This window comes from Mustela putorius, unplaced genomic scaffold (genome assembly GCF_011764305.1).
Source record: "Mustela putorius furo isolate JIRA1106 unplaced genomic scaffold, ASM1176430v1.1 tig00537332_pilon_pilon_pilon, whole genome shotgun sequence".
NCBI lineage: Eukaryota > Metazoa > Chordata > Mammalia > Carnivora > Mustelidae > Mustela > Mustela putorius.
In genome coordinates, this window is record NW_025422454.1 from 89,731 (window position 1) to 104,446 (window position 14,716).

The 14,716-nt window shown below is 37.5% G+C and overlaps 1 pseudogene; it reads right to left on the bottom strand.

The window, feature by feature from the left end:
* Positions 1-13,480: 13,480 nt before the first annotated feature.
* LOC123390362 lies at positions 13,481-14,428 on the bottom strand (annotated as a pseudogene).
* Between the last annotated feature and the right edge of the window lie 288 nt (positions 14,429-14,716).

Sequence of the window (14,716 nt, forward strand, 5' to 3'; positions counted from 1 at the left end):
GAAGGAAGGTGGGGGAGTGGTAGAAGGCGAGCTAGAGAGAAAAACCCAAGCAGGTCCATACTCATGACTTTGAGATCGTGACCTGAGCCAAAATCAACAGTCAGATGCTTAATCAACTAAACCTCCCAGGTGCCTTGAATATTTATTATTTTTTAATGTAAGTTTTTAATATAATTTTAATGTAATTTATATCAAAGAATTTATCCATCTTATCCAATTCTTGAATATATTGGTCTTATTATGATCATTATATTCCCTTATTATCCTTCCAAAATCTGTAGAATGTGTAGTGATATTGCCTCTATCATTAAAAAAAAAATGTTCAGTAATCAATGTTCTATAAGTATTCTAGAAATCAATATCTAGGAATATAAAAGCAAATTAAATCCAAATATGGAATAGGATATAATAATTTATTAATAAATTTGTAAATTAATCAAGTCAAAAATATAGCTAGCAGCCTTAAATAGAGATTTAAAACAAACAAACAAACAAACAAAAAAAGTGTGGGGGATGAAGACCTTTCCTTCCTCTTTATAGGTTCCTTGGCTGATCTAATAATTAAATTGATTTAGGACAGATTTACAGTAGGAAAAAGAAACTTAATTTTGTACACATTGGAATTCCAAAGATATGAGACTCCCTGACCATCAGGCAATCAAGATTTATGCCGTCCTGGCCTGAGAAGAACGCAGTAGAACTCTAGAGCTATAAAGAGGAAGAAGAAAATTCACAAGAAGATAGAAAAGCAAATGTTTGGTAAACAGATGGTTTTCCTCTTAGTCAGGTAAGTCTTTCTGATGTAAAAATTTATCTGTTGTTAGCTCTCTTCCTGATACAGGTACTCAACCTAAATTCTTTTAGGAACTCAAAGGAGAGATAAAACAACTCTTCGTGAGTCTGTTAGAACTCATAGTCTCCATGCTAAAGGGGCATATTCTGGGGTCACATTCTTCTCCCCCTCAAAAGCAAAGGTTGGTTCTCTGAAAAGATTAATAAAACTAAGAAAAACTTATCAAGATCAATAAAGAGAAAAAGCACAAATTACCAATATGAGGACTGGAACTTATATATTGGTAGAAGAAGTGTAAAATTGCACAAACATTGAAATACAGTTTGACAGCATCTACTCAAGCTATAGTAAACTATGTTCTATCAATTCTACACTCAGATAATTGTTTAAAATTCCATGTACTTGCATGACTAGCCCAAGTGTCCTCAGTTAAATGTAGAGCTAGCATCATTAGATATGGGATCACACCTGGTCTTGTTAAAAGAATAGGTCACATGACCATATGGCTTAGTCTTAGATATGTCAGATCTTATTTGTAATAAATTTCAAAAAGCAGTTGACAAATTTAACAAAAGTAGAGGAGAGTCTTTGGACTTAAAGTGAAGTTACAGAGCCATTTCAGGTTCAGATCCAAAACTCTTAAGGCCAGACTTCCTACAACATAGACCCCCTTGGATGAGGCCCAGGGGGCAGGAATCTTAGCAAACTAGATATATCAGGTACTCTTCAGAGTCTCAGATGCCAAAGCCTACTTTCAGTAGTTCTAAGCATTCTGTGTGAAACCTCCCAATTTAGACTCAGAGCTGAATTCAATTTTGGTTTGATTATTTGGAAAAATTGAATGGAGAGCCTATGAAAAGCATATTTGCATGAAAAATAAGACATAGTTTGATAAAGAACTAATTACAAACAAAGAAGGAGCTCTTGAGAAAGTCTTAATACAGTAAGAAAGCTTTAGAGGGCATATGTTTAAGTAAAACATGGTGTACTGTCCACCCTTATGTTTAAGATATAATTGTGGTACAGAGAGATCATTATACATTTGTTATTTCACAAATTTATCATAGAATTAACAACTGAGGAAAGCCAAGAACTAAATGATATCAGTGAAAGCAAAATATTAAATTAAGTTTAAAATTTGAGGGTATAAATTGGTAACAGTGCTTGGCAATCTAATCCAAAGATGTTGTACACTGGAAGGGAGATAGACCCTGACAGACCATATGATAATTGACTCTCTCTGCTTGACTTATTTCACTCAGCATAATCTCTTCCTGTCCCATCCATGTTGATACAAAAGTTGGGTATTCATCCTTTCTGATGGAGGCATAATATTCCATAGTGTATATGGACCACATCTTCCTTATCCAATTGTTCGTTGAAGGGCATCTTGGTTCTTTCCACATTTTGGCGACCATGGCCATTGCTGCTATAAACATTGGGGTACAGATGGCCCTTCTTTTCACTACATCTGTATCTTTGGGGTAAATACCCAGGAGTGCAATTGCAGGGTCATAGGGAAGCTCTATTTTTAATTTCTTAGGGAATCTCCACACTGTTCTCCAAAGTGGTTGCACCAACTTGCATTCTCACCAACAGTTTAAGAGGGTTCCCCTTTCTCCACATCCTCTCCAACACATGTTGTTTCCTGTCTTGTTAATTTTGGCCATTCTAACTGGTGTAAGGTGGTATCTCAATGTGGTTTTAATTTGAATTTCCCTGATGGCTAGTGATGATGAACATTATTTTCATGTGTCTGATAGCCATTTCTATGTCTTCATTAGAGAAGTGTCTGTTCATGTCTTCTGCCCATTTTTGACATGATTATCTGTTTTGTGTGTGCTGAGTTTGAGAAGTTCTTTATATATCCTAGATATCAACCTTTTGTCTGTACTGTCATTTGCAAATATCTTCTCCCATTCTGTGGGTTGCCTCTTTGTTTTGTTGACTGTTTCCTTTGCTGTGAAGAAGCTTTTGATCTTGAGGAAGTTCCAAAAGTTCATTTTTGCTTTTGTTTCCTTTGCCTTTGGAGACCTATCTTGAAAGAAGTTGCTGTGGCTGATATCACAGAGGTTACTGCCTATGCTCTTCTCTAGGATTCTGATGGATTCCTGCTTCACATTGAGGTCATTTATCCATTTCAGGTTTATCTTTGTGTACGGTGTAAGAGAATGGTCGAGTTTCTTTCTTCTACATATAGCTGTCCAATTTTCTTGGCACCATTTATTGAAGAAACTGTCTTTTTTCCACTGTATATTTTTTCCTGCTTTGTCAAAGATTGTTTGATCATAGAGTTGAGGGTCCATATATGGGCTCTCTATTCTATTCCACTGGTCTATGTCTTTGTTTTTATGCCAGTACCATGCTGTTTTGGTGATCACAGCTTTGTAGTAAAGCTTGAAATCAGGTAACGTGATGCCCCCAATTTTGTTTTACTTTTTTAACATTTCCTTAGGAATTCGCGGTCTCTTCTGATTCCATACAAATTTTAGGATTCTTTGCTCCAGCTCTTGGAAAAATACTGGTAGAATTTTGATCAGAATGGCATTAAAAGTATAGATTGCTCTAGACAGTATAGCCATTTTAATGATGTTTATTCTTCCGATCCAAGAGCATGAAATGGTATTCCATCTTTTCGTGCCTTCTTCAATTTCTTTCATGAGTGTCCTGTCGTTCCTCGAGTACAGATCCTTTACCTCTTTGGTTAGGTTTATTTCCAGGTATCTTATGGTTCTTAGTGCTATAATAAATGGAATCAATTCTCTAATTTTCCTTTCTGTATTTTCATTGTTAGTGTATAAGAAAGTCACTGATTTCTGTACATTGACTTTGTATCCTGCCACATTACTGAATTGCTGTACGTGTTCTAGTAGTTTGGGGGTGGAGTCTTTTGGGTTTTCCATATAAAGTATCATGTCATCTGCGAAGAGAGAGAGTTTGACTTCTTCATTGCCAATTTGGATACCTTTTATTTCTCTTTGGTGTCTGATTGCTGTTGCTAGGACTTCTAATACTATGTTGAACAAGAGTGGTGAGAGTGGGCATCCTTGTTGTGTGCCTGATCTCAACAGGAAGGATGTGAGTTTTCTTCCCATTAAGAATGATATTTGCTTCATCAAAGCCATCTATGAAAAACCCACCGCAAATATCATTCTCAATGGAGAAAAACTGAAAGCTTTTCCGCTAAGGTCAGGAACATGACAGGGATGTCCATTATCACCACTGCTATTCAACATCGTACTAGAGGTCCTAGCCTCAGCAATCAGACAACAAAAGGAAATTAAAGGCATCCAAATCGGCAAAGAAGAAGTCAAATTATCACTCTTCGCAGATGATATGATACTATATGTGGAAAAACCAAAAGACTCCACTCCAAAACTGCTAGAACTTATACAGGAATTCAGTAAAGTGTCAGGATATAAAATCAATGCACAGAAATCAGTTGCATTTCTCTACACCAACAGCAAGACAGAAGAAAGAGATATTAAGGAGTCAATCCCATTTACAATTGCATCCAAAACCATAAGATACCTAGGAATAAACCTAACCAAAGAGACACAGAATCTATACTCAGAAAACTATAAAGTACTCATGAAAGAAATTGAGGAAGACACAAAGAAATGGAAAAATGTTCCATGCTCCTGGATTGGAAGAATAAATATTGTGAAAATGTCTATGCTGCCTAAAGCAATCTACACATTTAATGCAATTCCTATCAAAGTACCATCCATCTTTTTCAAAGAAATGGAACAAATAATTCTAAAATTTATATGGAACCAGAAAAGACCTCGAATAGCCAAAGGGATATTGAAAAAGAAAGCCAACGTTGGTGGCATCACAATTCCGGACTTCAAGCTCTATTACAAAGCTGTCATCATCAAGACAGCATGGTACTGGCACAAAAACAGACACATAGATCAATGGAACAGAATAGAGAGCCCCCAGAAATAGACCCCTCAAATCTATGGTCAACTAATCTTCGACAAAGCAGGAAAGAATGTCCAATGGAAAAAAGACAGCCTTTTCAATAAATGGTGCTGGGAAAATTGGACAGCCACATGCAGAAAAAATGAAATTGGACCATTTCCTTACACCACACACAAAAATATAGACTCAAAATGGATGAAGGACCTCAATGTACGAAAGGAATCCATCAAAATCCTTGAGGAGAACACGGGCAGCAACCTCTTTCGACCTCTCTGCCGCAGCAACATCTTCCTAGGAACAAAACGCCAAAGGCAAGGGAAGCAAGGGCAAAAATGAACTATTGGGATTTCATCAAGATCAAAAGCTTTTGCACAGCAAAGGAAACAGTTAACAAAATCAAAAGACAACTGACAGAATGGGAGAAGATATTTGCAAACGACATATCAGATAAAGGACTAGTGTCCAGAATCTATAAAGAACTTAGCAAACTCAACACCCAAAGAACAAATAATCCAATCAAGAAATGGGCAGAAGACATGAACAGACATTTCTGCAAAGAAGACATCCAGATGGCCAACAGACACATGAAAAAGTGCTCCATATCACTCGGCATCAGGGAAATACAAATCAAAACCACAATGAGATATCACCTCACACCAGTCAGAATGGCTAAAATCAACAAGTCAGGAAATGACAGATGCTGGCGAGGATGCGGAGAAAGGGGAAAGAAAGGGGGGAACCCTCCTACACTGTTGGTGGGAATGCAAGCTGGTGCAGCCACTCTGGAAAACAGCATGGAGGTTCCTCAAAATGTTGAAAATAGAACTGCCCTATGACCCAGCAATTGCACTATTGGGTATTTACCCTAAAGATACAAATGTAGTGATCCAAAGGGGCACATGCACCCGAATGTTTATAGCAGCAATGTCCACAATAGCCAAACTATGGAAAGAACCTAGATGTCCATCAAACAGATGAATGGATCAAGAAGATGTGGTATATATATACACAATGGAATACTATGCAGCCATCAAAAGAAATGAAATCTTGCCATTTGCAACAACATGGATGGAACTAGATCGTATCATGCTTAGCGAAATAAGTCAAGCAGAGAAAGACAACTATCATATGATCTCCCTGATATGAGGAAGTGGTGATGCAACATGGAGGCTTAAGTGGGTAGAAGAATAAATGAAACAAGATGGGATTGGGAGGGAGACAAACCATAAGTGACTCTTAATCTCACAAAACAAACTGAGGGTTGCTGGGGGGAGGGGGTTTGGGAGAAGGGGGTGGGATTATGGACATTGGGGAGGGTATGTGATTTGGTGAGTGCTGTGAAGTGTGTAAACCTGGTGATTCACAGACCTGTACCCCTGGGGATAAAAATATATGTTTATTAAATAAGAAAAAAAAAAAAAAAAAAAAAAGAATGATATTTGCTGTGGGTTTTTCATAGATAGATTTTATGAAGTTCAGGAATATTCCCACTATCCCTTTACACTGAAGCATTTTAATCAGGAACAGATGCTGTATTTTGTCTAATGCTTTTCATGCATCAATTGAGAGGACCATGTGGTTCTTCTCTCTTCTCATATTAATTTGATTGATTTGTGAATGTTGAACCATCCTTGTAACCCAGGGATGAATCCCACCTGGTCATGGTGGATAATCTTTTAAATGTGCTGTTGTATCCTGTTTGCTAGGATCTTCTTGAGAATCTTAGCATCCATAATCATCAGTGATATTGGTCTGAAATTTTCCTTTTTGGTGAGGTCTTTGCCTGTTTTGGGGATGAGGATAATGCTTGCTTCATAAAAAGAGTCTGGAAGTTTTCTTTCTGCTTCAGTTTTCTTAAATAGCTTCAGGAGAATAGGTGTTATTTCCTCTTTGAAAGTTTGGTAGAATTCCCCAGAGTTTCTATCAGGTCCTGGGCTCTTGTTTTTTGGGAAGTTTTTGATCACTGCTTCAATCTTGTTACTAGATATTGGCCTATTCAGGTTGTCAAATTCTTCCTGGTTCACTTTTGGAAGTTTATAGTTTTCCAAGAATGCATCCATTTCAACTGGGCTGCTTAACTTCTTCTCATATGATTGTTGATAATAATTTCTGATGGTTGTTTCTATTTCCTTGGTGTTAGTTGTGATCTCTCCTTTTTCATTCATAATTTTAGTAATTTGGGCCTTCTCTCTCTTCTTTTGGATTAGTTTGGCCAATGGTTTATTGATCTTATTGATTCTTTCATGAAACCAGCTTCTACTTTCATTGATGCATTCTACTCTATCTCTAGTTTCTATCTCATTGATCTCTGCTCTAATCTTGATTATTTCCCTTCCTATGTGTGGAGTTGGCTTAATTTGTTGTTGATTCTCCAGTTCTTTAAGGTGTAGAGACACCTGGTGTATTCTGGATTTTTCAATTTTTTTGAGGGAGGCTTGGATGGCTATGTATTTCCCCCTGAGGACTGCCTTTCCTGTATCCAATAGGTTTTGGACCGAAATATCTTCATTCTCATTGCTTTCCATGAATTGTTTAAGTTCTTCTTTGATATCCTGGTTTATCCAAGCATTCTTAAGCAAGGTGGTCTTTAACTTCTAGGTATTTGAATTGCTTCCATACTTTTCCTTGTGGTTGAGCTCCAGTGTCAAAGCATTTTGATCTGAGAATATGCAGGGAATAGTCTCAATCTTTTTGGAATTTGTTGAGCCCTGATTTTTGACCCAGTATGTGGTATATTATGGAGAAAATTCCCCGTGCACTTGAGAAGAATGAATAGTCTGTTGTTTTAGGGTGGAATGTTCTGTATATATCTATGAGGGCTGTCTGGTCCAATGTGCCATTCAATGCTCTTGTTTCTTTATTGATTTTCTGCTTGGATGATCTGTCTATTACCCCGAGTGGCTTGTTAATATCTCCTTCTATTAATGTATTCATATCAATATGACTCTTTATCTTGATTAACAGTTTTCTTATGTAATTAGCTGTCCTGTATTGGGAGCATAAATATTTATAATTGTTAGCTCTTCTTGGTGGTTAGATTTTTAAGAATTATATAGTGTCCTTCTGTACCTCTGACTACAGTCTTAGTTTAAAATCTAATTTATCTGATATGAGAATAGTTAGCTTAGCCTTCTTTTGAGACCCATTGTCATGAAAGATGCTTCTTCATCCCTTCACTTTCAGTCTGGGTGTATCCTTAGGTTCAAAATGGTCTCCTGTAGACAACATATGGATGGGTCCTATTGTTTTATCCAGTCTGCAACCCTGTGTCATTTTATGGGCACATTAGGCCATTTATGTTGAGAGTGATTATTGAGAGAGGCGTTTTTATTGACATTGTGTTACCGGTGAAGTCTGTGTTTCTATAGATTGTCTCTATATGTTTCTGTTCAATGATATTCTTAGGATTTTTCCTCTTTTATAGACCCCCCATAATATTTCCTGCCATGTTGGTTTGGTGGTCCCATACTCTTTTAAACCTTGCCGATCTTGGAAGACTTTTATCTCTCCATCCATTTTGAATGTCAGTCTTACTGAATAAAGTATTTTTGGCTGAATGTTCTTCTCATTTAGTGCCCTGAATACATCTTGCCAAGCCTTTCTGGCTTGCCAGGTTTCTGTGGGTAGGTCTGATGTTATTCTAATGGGTTTTCCTTTGTATGTAAGGAATTTCTTTGCCCTAGTTGCTTTCAAGGGCTCCTGTCTGCAATTATGATTCATCATTTTCACTATCAGGTACCTTGAGGTCTTTCTAGATTCAATGATCTTGGGGCAAGACCTTTATGCCTCTAGTACATGAATGCAGGTTCCATTTGCAAGATTGGGAAAATTTTCATGGAGAATTTATTTAACTATATCTTCTATTCTTCTTTCTTTCTCCTCCCCTTCAGGGATTCCAATAATTCTGACATTGGAATGTTTCATGGCTTCATTTATTTCCCTAATTCTGTTTTCATGACTTCTTAGCTGTTTGTTCCAGGCTTCCACCTGATCATTTCTTTCTATCTGTTTGTCCTCCAAATCACTAATTCTATCTTTGGCCTCAGTTACCCTAGTTTTTAGAGAATTTAGATTAGATTGGACCTCATTGAGAACATTGAAAACTTCATCCCTGTTGGCTTTCACTTCTGTCCTTATCAATTCCATTTTGTCATCCATGGCTTTCTCCAACCTAGCTATTACCTGGGTAATTGTTAGCCTGAATTCCCTTTTCAACATACTGTCTCTGTCCACATTCAATAGCTCTGTTGCAGAAGGGCCAGTCTCTGAATTTTTCTTCTGTTTGGCATTCCTCCTCCTAGTCATTTTGGTGAGAGATGGCTGAAAGGATGTGTAGCTGAATGTATTGACCATGGTGCAGGCAAGATGCACCCTGGAATGTTTCTGAGACATCAAGAGGCCCCATCCAAAAGAAAGAGAAAAGAAGAATAAAAGAGAGAGAGAGAGAGAGAGAGGAAAAAGAAAAAAAAAAAGGAAAAAAAAAAGAAAGATAAAATAAAAGTGAAGGCTCAGTCCAAATGGGCCCCAGGTAAGACTTATGAAGTGTATAAACAAAAACAGACAATCAAAAGGATGGACAGAAGTAGATAGCAAGCGAAATAAAAATAAAGAAAAACAAACAAGCAACAAACAAAAAAGAACTTTGTCAAAAAGAAAAACAGACAAAAATACCGACAAAAGTGGATGAGAAGAGAAAATAAATAAATAAAAACAAACAAAAAAAGAACCTCTTTGAAAAGAACCCCAAGTATAAGATTTATATAATACTAGGACAGAAACAAATACACAGAAACACTGGCAGAACTAAAAGATAAGAGAGTGGTTATAAATTCTCATTGTTGGGGAGGAAGGTTATTTTGATTCTTCCTGGATGTATCTTGATATCTTTGTTAAAGGAGTCAACTTTCCTAAGATAAAAGGGTTTAAAAACTGGTTTACCTATAGGGGTAGCGTTGATTGGGGAAATGGGAATACCTTGAATCTTAACTCTTATGAATATTAAAAAAAACTAAACTAAACTAAACTAAAATATAATTTAAAAATTTAAAAAAAAAGAAAAGCAGAGAAAAAACACAGTTATATGTATCAAAATGTTCAGGTTAAAAGGTTATATGGAATTTGATGTACTGGACATCTCACTGTGATGGTAAGTAGGTTAAAAACCTATATATATATTAAAAAAAAAAAAAAAAAGGAACCAGAATAGTGAGAACGAACTAAAAATAAAAGTTGTGTCTATGAAGTAGTGGTGGTTCTCCTCTGTATCTTTTTTTTTTTTTTTTTTTTTTTTTGGTTGGCTTTCTGGGGGAGGGGCCTGCCACAAGTGTTTAAGGGATTCTTGCTGGAGTTAAGGACTCTTGTCCCCACATAGGGGGTGGGCTCTGAGAAAACCAGTTTTCCAGGCTTTTGTTTTCTGGAGTATTTTGTTTGTTTGTTTTCTCTCGCCTTAGCAGCTTTTGATGGTTTTTTTAGGTTTAAAGGAAAGCAAACTGCCCCCAGACCTCCCTCTCAGAGAGAAGCCTTAGTCTGTTCCCCTCTGGGTGCTCCAGAGCACATTAATTCCCCCTCTGCCACTGGCAGAGCACATTCCCACACATGGTCTCTGTGGTCACAGGAACTCTGGCTCCTATGGAAAACCAGGATAGCTGCCGCTGTCTGAGCAGCTCCAGACCGCCAGAAAGATTCCAAGCAGCAATAGCACACTAGAGATTTTCCTGTTGTCCCGGGCTGGAAGTGCTCATACTCTCCGGGTCAGAGAGAGTGCTGGCTGGTGCCTGCATGCACCTCTCTCAGAGGAGGGTGTGGGGCGCGACTCAGACTCTGGTAGCATGGCATGTGTGTGGAGACTGTAAAAGGCTGTGGTTTGGCCAGTTGTTGAGGCTCCCTCACCCTCACAGGAGCTGCCACCCAGATGCTCTCAGGCGTGCTGGCAGCTCAGGAACCAAGACCTGTTTTCATCGTCGCACTCTCTCTGGCTCAGCGCCAGCGGTGGCTGTCCTGGGTCCAGAAACTTAAGTTCCTTTCCCTAAGCGCCCTGATTCCTACAATTCCCTCCCACGATCCTTTGCTCTTTTTGAGTGCTTTCAACGGACTTCAAGTTAATGCTGGTCCCCAATCTCAGGGCACTCTCTTATTGGGATATTACTTTCCAATGGGTCACTTCTGGTGGCTCCCAGAAGCGACCCATTATTTTGTCTTATCTTCTGATATCAGTTTGATGTTTGCACTCTGCTTTACCTGTGCACTGGCATCTTCTTCCCCCGCAGAGATGCAGAAGTGTATAATTCTAATTTCAGACTGATTTCATGGGTGATCAGAGTTCTTTATTAGGTAATGAGTTCACATTAGGGTACAGGTTGAAATGGTGCCTCCTCCTACTACCCCACCATCTTGTCTCTTCTTGTGATAATATATTTTTTAATTAGCAATAAATTCCAGTAGAAATGGGTAGAATTTCTTAAACTACACATTTGCAAACTTAAATGTTCTATGTTTAAATCCACATGCAGAGCAATACCTCCTATGAAAATCTTCTATGTATTTACCTGACTGATCTTTTTGAAGATAGTAGACATTGCAGGGCACCTGGGTGCCTCGGTTGGTAGTGTCCACCTTAGGCTCAGGTCATGGTCCTGGGGTCCTGGGATCAAGCCCCAAAGCAGGAATCATGCTCAGCAGGAATTCTGCTTCCCATTCTCCCTTTAAGCCTCCTCCTGCTTGTGTTCTCTTTCCATCTCTCTCAAATGAATTAAAAAAAAAAAAAAACTTAAAAAAATATAGTAGGCTGGAAAATAAATCCTAGAAAGAACATCTGGCAAGTAGATAAATAATCTTAGTTTGGAACATTTTTTGTGGGCTTATTATATAATATTTTCATATCTTTTCTCTGAAAATATTGTGGATCATGAGAAAAAATAAACGATAATAAAAGGGTTTTGGTTTTGTTGCATAACCTTCTTTCCAGTGCTTATTCCTTCTGAATTGTCCTCGAGACCCTCAGAGTCCCCAGTCATACAGATTCAATCACACACACACAAAGGTACACATATACACATTAGATGTTTATACTTAAAAATAATCCAAATACTTTTTGGAAATATAGTTACATTAAACCAGAGCAAACAGACCTATGAATAAATAACCAGTCAGAGGAAATTCTGTGGAATGGGAAGAATGATTCCCCTGGTATTTCAGAGTTTTTCATTGCTCCAAAAATAAAATTATTAGTTATACATATATATATGTATATATATAATGTATATGTATACATATATGTATATGTATATGTATATATATGTTCTAAGACTTGAAACATCCAAAGAAGATCCTGGCATCCACAGACAGACACTACTGCCTCTATGTGTGTTCTTGGATTTTGCCTTGACACTGGGGCAGGAATAACAAAGTCAATCAAACTCTGGAAGCAATCCAATCATTCCGCTGAGAAAACACAAGTGTTTGGGCAGAGAGAAATGTCCAGACAAATGGGAACCAAAACACGAAGCTGAGATTGGATTAAATATTTTCAGGTTCCTCTAGGAAATGTTTTTCATGCATCTCCTTTTCATGTTATTTACTAAGATGATTTGTGTTTCCTTATTTATTTATTTATTTATTTGACAGAGATCACAAGAAGGCAGAGAGAGAGGGGGAAGCAGGCTCCCCACTGAGCCAGGAGTCTGATGTGGGGCTTGATCCCAGGACCCTGAGATCATGACCTGAGCCGAAGACAGAGGCTTAACCTGCTGAGCCACCCAGGCACCCCGATGATTTGCCGTTTCCATTCATTTCCGTGATTTGTGTCACAGGGTTTTTTGATTGAAGTTTTAGCTCTTATTTGTCTTTTGTTCATGTTTTTCTTGTGTACATAAGAAAGACCTGGATCTGATAAATAGTGACTTGCCTACTAATTGCTGGCATTTTATGATTCAGTTCCTTTTTGGACTTTTTTTTTTTTTTTTTTTTTTTTAATGGATCAACATGTAGAAGAGCAGTGAGTATATTTTAAATACATTGAGTAACTGATTTCACTTTATCTTTACTAATTTATTTTTATATCCAATATGAAGTCATGAGAATTAAAGCCAGAGAATCATTTTAAATCCCTTTTATTATGCAAACTTATTGATGTGTGATTAATTTCTAAATACAACTTGAGTTCACTTAGGGGAAGATGATATCATGAGCAAAACTTGGTCTTAAAATTGTGGATTTTTTTTTAAGATTTTATTTATTTGACACACAGAGATCACAAGTAGGCAGAGAGACAGGCAGAGAGAGAGACATGGGGAAGCAGGCTCCTCGCAGAGCAGAGAGCCCAGTGTGGGGCTTGATCCCAGGACCCTGGGATCATGACCTGAGCCAAAGGCAGAGGCTTTAACCCACTGAGGCACCCTGGTGCCCCTAAAATCATGGACTTTAACAACTCCTTTGCTATATAGAATATACCTCATGTGTTCTAGCCAACAAACCTGAATTTTCTAATACAAAATTATTAAAATTTTCTTTTTCCATCACAATTTACAGATTATGTAACATTGTCTTAACTGTACATATAACCAATATTGTGCCTGTAAGATTGTCCTTACCATCTCAAAGTCTGTAAAACTAACTATGTTTTAAAGTTATTTTTGAATGATTAAATTAATATTTCTTTCTAGTTATTATTAAACTCTTAAGTTCCGATTTTGGTCACTCAGGATCATGATACCAGCTGAACAAGTATACTTTGAAATGGTTTCTTCCCTATCCTATGTAGGTCTAGCTGGCTCCTTGCTTTGTTAAAAAGATGTTGAGCCCTGTTGTTTGACACCAAGTTCTTCTCATGGCCTGTTTCATCTCTGTATTTCTCAGCATATAGATTAAAGGATTGAACATAGGAAGCAATGATGGTGTAAAACAGAGCAAATATTTTATCTTCAGAGAAAGTGGTTGGAGGTCAAAGGTAGGCAAAGACTGAAGGCCCAAAAAATAAATCTATCACAGTGATATGAGACCCACAGGTAGAGAGGGCTTTGCATCTTCCTTCAGCTGAGTGATGCCTTAAACTGAATAACATAATAATATAAGAAAAAAACACGCAAATGTCACTAAGGAAACCAGTCCTGAATTGACAACCATAAGGACACCAGTGATGTAGGTATTGGTACAGGCCACCTTTAGCAAAGGAAAAATATCACAAAAGTAGTGATCAATCTCATTAGGACCACAGAAGGGCAACCTGATTACCATAAGAAATTGAGGAAAGGAGTGGACAGCCCCACCAGCCCACGAAGCCAAGACTAGGAGATGGCATCTTGTCCTGTTCATGATAAGCAGGTAATGGAGAGGTTTGCAGATGGCAGTGTAGCGATCAAAGGCCATGACTGTAAGGATTAAAACTTCAATCATTCCAAAGAAGTGCATTGTCAAGACGTGTAACATGCAACTACCATAGGAGATGGTTTTTCTTTCCACTAGCAGGTCAGCAATAAATTTAGGTGCAATGTTAGAGGTATAGCAGATGTCCACAGAGGATAAGTGGCTGAGGAAGTAGTACATGGGTTGGTGCAAAAGAGTACTGCATTGAATGGAGACAAGGATCAAAAGGTTTTCTGCCAACAGGACAACAAAATATAATAAGAAGAGCACAAAGCAAAATATTTGCATGTTCTGGTCATACGAAAGTCCCAAGAGAATGAATTCTGAGACATTCCTCTGGCTCTCCATGTATTTCAGACTGGCATAGATTGTAAACAGAGGGGTTAAATATCTGAAAAGAAAAAACAAAATAGGAATCTGCATAAAAAAATTAGCAGCATGGCAACAATACTATAAATTTTACCAAAAAGCAAATTCATATCATTGAGTACATATTATTTATTCCTGATACCTAGATTTATGCTTCTTTTTTATTTCTCTTATTTTAGAAATCTATTGTAAATTATTCTATAACTGGAAAATGATGTAATTTTCAGCATTACCATCCAAGATGATGGAATAATCAAATGTTAGATT